A 5,460-nucleotide genomic window follows, 5' to 3' on the forward strand; every position below is an offset into this window, starting at 1 on the left:
CCGGGCTGAATGCGCGTGCTGTCTTGCCAAAATGACGTTTTGGAAACACAAGATTAGCGGGCTGTGATGGTGCTGTTGTGCTTAAGCCACTGCTGCGTCGTGTACGGCGAAGCTTTCAGCTTGTGTTGCCGTGCTTGTGGAACTCAATTGGGGGTTAGGGTTTGGGTCGGGTCGAGGAGCAGCAGCTCTACCTCCTGCTCCCTGTGTGCTGTTGTCGGCGGCCGCTGCTGCGTTGCGAACGGCGACGCTTTCAGCTTGTTGCCGTGCTTGTGGAACTCAATTGGGGGTTAGGGTTTGGGTCGGGTCGAGGAGCAGCTGTACCCCGAGTCGACGACGGCTCGGAGCCTGCCTCTGGACTGACTGGAGCCGTAGCAGCAGTGCTACTCGCGTCGCGAGGTTTAGAAACCAGAAATCGACGCATATTGACCGAAAGAGCCAGAGAAAGAGAACAGAAGTTAAAGTGAAACAAGCTGCAAGCACAACTAAAAAACAAACTGTTCCTTCTCTCGATTATTAGTTCCTTAATGCACTGGACAAAACTGAAGTTAGTTGGCAACCAGAAGTGGTGCGTGTACTTGTCTGTCGAGACGAGACTGACTGCTGTTCCCTCCTACGCATTCAACGCATATCGGGGGCGGAGCTGCTGGCCTGGCTGGAACATTATTATTTGTTTTACTTCTTTTGAGGTGCAGAGAGGGAGAGAGATGGCATTGGCGATCGGAGTTTTTAAAATGTATATATAATGAAATGGTGTTGGTTTTGGTGGTGCGACAGCTGTAGCATAATATAAAAAAAAAAAAAAAAAAAAAAAAACGAAATATATATATTTTTATTTTTTCATGCCATCTTGTTTGGTGGGGCAGACAGGGCATTTAGGGGGGCAATGCCCCCCCTTGCCTATGGGGAGATCCGGCCCATCTGGATTGAATTTCCAGATATCGTTAAGTTCCTGCTCGTTGTCCGACGATAACCCACCATAAATGTACAGCTGTCCATTGTAGGTAAAGGCTGAATGACTCCAGCGGGGTTCAGGTAGAAGCTGTGCAGAAGGTGTGTTCAGCCAGCAGTTGGTCTCTGTGTCAAACACACTGGTGGTGTTTGACACAGAGTAATCCTCAGGACTCAAACATCCCCCAAATACAAACATCTTTGTCCCGATGATGGTGGCAGTGTAACCAAATGAACCTCGTGGTGGAGTGCCTCTGGCGTTGATGAAGGACCAGACCAGCGTGGCGGTGTCCAACTTGTACATGTCATTAACGGCTATAGGAATGTTGAGGTATCCTCCGTAGATGAACATGACCTTCCCCAAGACGCAGGCCGAGTAGTGCACCCTCCCCATCGGAGGAGTCCCAGAAACGCTGGGCTTGAACCATCTGTGGGCGTCGACGTGGAAAGCGTAGAGCACGTCGTAGTAGTTCCAATTATCGTCCTGCAACCCTCCCCAGATGTAGACCGTATCTTCTACCAGCATAGCTCTGAGGCCCTTGCGACACGGCCCTTGACGCTCTCCTCCTCCAAGGGTCATCTTCCAGCATAAAGACACTGTGTTGAAAACGTGCACGTCGATCTGATCCATGCAGTCATGGTTCCCTCCGAAGCAGTAAACCCTGTGGCCCACGGCTACATAGTTGTACATGTCACCTTGCATCTTCGCTGCGCTACGATGTAGCGTCCAGCGGAACATGTCTCGCGCCGTATATCGATCAAGTTGGATTTCTAACTCTTACGCTCTGTGGAAGGAAGAAGTACCATTGTTCTAAAGTCACTCACGGTTTGGGCCAATCCACAGAGCCCAACGGGTCGGGTCAGCCAATCACGGGAGCCCAGCTTTTGATCTCCTAATATGGCAAATTGAATCCATCACACTACACAGCAGATGGCGAGTTCATGATTCTTCATGCGCCGGGTGACTTGGCCTCCCGTTGAAAATCACTAAATGACTCTACGTTTTCCTTGACGATTAACTTTAAAGGACACAGTGTCGTTATGTGATGATGTCATCATGTGGATTACCCAATCACATCACTCCAACTGACTGTTGCCTGGAGGATGTTAAACACATTATTAATGTGGTTGCTGTATAGACTAGTGGTGCTCAACCTTTTCAGGCCAAGGACCCCCAGATAATCATATTTCAACTGGGGATCCCCAGAATAATCATATTTCAACGGGTGACCCCCAAAATAATCATATTTCAACTGTGGACCCCCAAAATAATATTTTAACTGAACCCCAACCAAGTCGAGGCATTACATTTTGTAAAACACGGTTCTTTTGTGAAAATAGCAGATCTACATGCTCATGTAGATCTGCTAATTTCACAATTTCTTCCTCTAATATTTGACAATTTGGCCAATATTTAATTTGTCATTTTAGAGGTATTAAAAAGTCCTTAAATTGGACACAAACTTTATGTTGGTTTGTTCACTGTTGAATGGGAAAACAGTGTTGCACATTAGGCCATTGTAAAGGGCCTTACCTCGACTCCACACTCCTCACAATATTTGTTTGGCCTATTGTGTCTTCTCTCCCAAGCTTGACAAATAAAATCTGACACAATAAACGCTCCTTTGGCAAAACATATCTCAAGTTTTTCATAATTGTCTAAGTCAAACTGGACTTGTACTGTACAGGCTGAGAGGCCCACATACTATTTGAGCATTTATTTAAATATATCTTTTATGAACTTGTACTGTATACATTCTAAAGGGATTATTGTCGACAGGCCCCTGTCGCAGATCTACAAGATCTACAAGCTCACACAATGGGTCACAACCTATAGTCACGACTTGATGCGTTGAGGTTGTAGATCTGTTATTTCTGGCAAAGAGATTTGTGTAGAAGAAAACAACAGCAGACCAAGTACATAGCCAAATGACACAAACCTTAGGCCTACTTTATTTCCTTTTTTGGCTATTTGAAAATACCTCATCTTTTTTTAATAGGGGTCCCTGGGCCCTGGCACATTTCAAACAGGCTGTTTGACAAGAAAACGTTTGATAGCCACTGAACTACAAACATCCACTCACGGTTGCCTGGCAACCACACAGCCAATTGCAGCACCTCTGTCCCTCCGGACTATGGGACCGGGACTCCAGATTCTCCACGCTGACATCAACCAAAGCCCCGTGGTGGTGGCCATGACTAATGCCTGAGTTAAAAAAAGAAAAAAAGAAAAAAGAATTTAAGACATGTTTCCTTCACTGCACTCTTCAGGAAACAGGGCAAGGCTAGTTTATTTCAATAGCACACTTCAAAAAGAAGCCAATTCACAGTGCTGTAACACAAAACAAAAGTGTAACAAAGTAACAAAAGTGAAAAGAAACACTTTTTAAAAGAACAAATAAGTTATCACAAAGTAATAAGAGGATGGGCCTATAAAATATAAAACAAGAAGATAGAATAAAACAGGCCTCTTGGCACCCTAACCCTTTGAAGTTGGACACCTTTTGTTTTAGACATAACAGAGAAGACATTTGACAATAACATTTTAAAAAGAGTGTGTCTCTTGGGCCAAATAAAAGACTGAATGCCGAAATGACTCAACCCAACAGCTAATACCTTTGCAGGTCAGCACATGTTATAGGTCTGACAGGGCTGCCCACTCCCTTCACAGGCACTTACTGAAGGCTATACATACAGGCTGAGAAACATCTCTTCAACGTTTTTCAGCCCAAGCCAATTAAGGACCCCCTGCAGGCTATACCATAGCTGAGAGAGATGAAGGAGGGACCCCCCACTACACATTGTATCGAATTGTGCTGCTTTTTCATAGATTTCATAGATAATAGACGTGTTTGACAGTGCTGTCATCATTGTATGTTTCATTCATGTTAATGTGTATTTTCAGACCTTAAACAACTTAAACTGTCAATACTTGAACTTGACCTTTCATTCTGTACTCAGTGTGCTCTTTTTCCCTCTAGAGTCAAAACTCTTGGCCGAAAATAGCCAATCTACAAGCTCACAACACTTCACAGCGCTCAGAATAAAGGGATGCCATAGGGTTCAAGTGATTAATGTAAGATTATCCTATCACTGTAACACAAATTCGCCGGCCCCCTGTACTCTAGTCTGAGGACCCCCTAGAGGTCCCAGAGTTGAATAATAGAGTTTGGCAGTTGGCAGCTGTTATCTTTATAGGTTATAAATAAAATATAAAACGGGTTGTGTGAAGCCTGAAGGCTTTGTGACTTAAGCCTTCTAAAATTCCTAATAAGAATGTATGTCAGCTCTATCAGAATCTTATTGAAAACGTATTACAATTTTCAATTCAAAGGAGCTTTATTGGCATGAGAAAACACACGTTTACATTGCCAAAGCAAGTATCACAAATACAATAAAAACAGTTGAAAATGGGGAACATATACAGTTGGAGGGGGTACAGCATTGTGTAAACAGAGCTATGTCGCATTGTGACATTTTATATACAGGGTACAAATAGCAGCATTATTTTCCTCAAAATGCATTTAAAGGTATCAGCTCTGTTTCATACTGTATGTACAGTAGGTCTAGAAATATTCCAGCTACTGGAAATGTGGATCATATTATGAACCACTTGAACCCTGCATGGCATCCCTAATCTGGAGGGAACGTTCACACAGAAAATAGAAAGAAAAAAGAGCTTGCAACTAAGTACAACTAAGTATTTGTTTACTAAACAACAGTAGGCCTACAGAAGGTTTAGGGGGGAATACCAGTCATTTCTATAAGAATCCTCTCGGGATCTCACAGGAATGTTTCCTCTATTGGAAATATGAAGCATGTGAGTCAATGATGTTTGCTTTGGAATTATGAATCAAGGTCATAATCACAGATCAGACGAGATCAGAGGACAAAAGGATTTACATCAGGCAGGAAGGAGTTTCCTGACTATCCTGACAAGTGTACAGGCAACGCAGTAGAAGGGTGTAACTACAGCACCTTGTGTAGCCTGGCATCAGGGGCGTCACACCAAATTCTGGGCCCTGGGTACAAGGATTCACTGCGGGCCCCCAATGAATGTTAACTATTGAAAAATAGCAGATACACAAGCTCACAGCGCGGCACCGAGTGCCGCGCTGCGAGCTTGTAGATCTGCTATTTTTGAAAAATCGTGAAAATGTGTGCCAAGAAACCTATGTTTCCATGTCACTGATGCTCAAACTTTTTCATGTGAAGGACCCCCCCCCCCCCCATCTCAAAATATTTAGTTCCAGGGACCCCCAGAAGCAAAATTTGAGTTAGAAATGTTCGCTTAAAAAATACATATGTTCAAAGACTTTCACACATTTTCACAACTTTTTAAAAATAGCAGATAGTGCCGCGCTGTGAGCTTGTATATCTGCTATTTTTCAATAGATAAAGTTACTAGGGCCCCTCCACCTTGGGCCCCAGTAACTCAGTCCCACTTTCCTACCCCTTGTGACGCCCCTGGCTGCATGCTCTGACAGCCTGGCTGTATCCTTCCTTCCTCCA

This window comes from Nannobrachium achirus (assembly GCF_963921795.1).
Source record: "Nannobrachium achirus genome assembly, chromosome: 18".
In the NCBI taxonomy this organism is placed as follows: domain Eukaryota; kingdom Metazoa; phylum Chordata; class Actinopteri; order Myctophiformes; family Myctophidae; genus Nannobrachium; species Nannobrachium achirus.